This window comes from Penaeus monodon, chromosome 8 (assembly GCF_015228065.2).
Source record: "Penaeus monodon isolate SGIC_2016 chromosome 8, NSTDA_Pmon_1, whole genome shotgun sequence".
Classification (NCBI taxonomy): Eukaryota; Metazoa; Arthropoda; class Malacostraca; order Decapoda; family Penaeidae; genus Penaeus; species Penaeus monodon.
Genome location: NC_051393.1, coordinates 56,309,175 through 56,309,434, shown reverse-complemented (window position 1 = coordinate 56,309,434; position 260 = coordinate 56,309,175).

Below are 260 nucleotides of genomic sequence, written 5' to 3'. Positions count from 1 at the left end.
TTAAAATATTTAAACTTTAAAAATCTATGAATAAATATCTTACAAATAACAATAAACAAATAAAATATTATGCTTTAAGTATATAAAATATTGCATAAACGTTATGCATAATTAAATTTTATTGAAAATACTAGTCTCCCTAAGGAAGCTAATAAGACCCTCTATGTCACAATCCTCCCCCAATACATTTTTCAGTGTATATGAGGGAGACAAGTACATACGTCTTTGGTCTGAGAATGTTGCACATCTTTCCACTACAT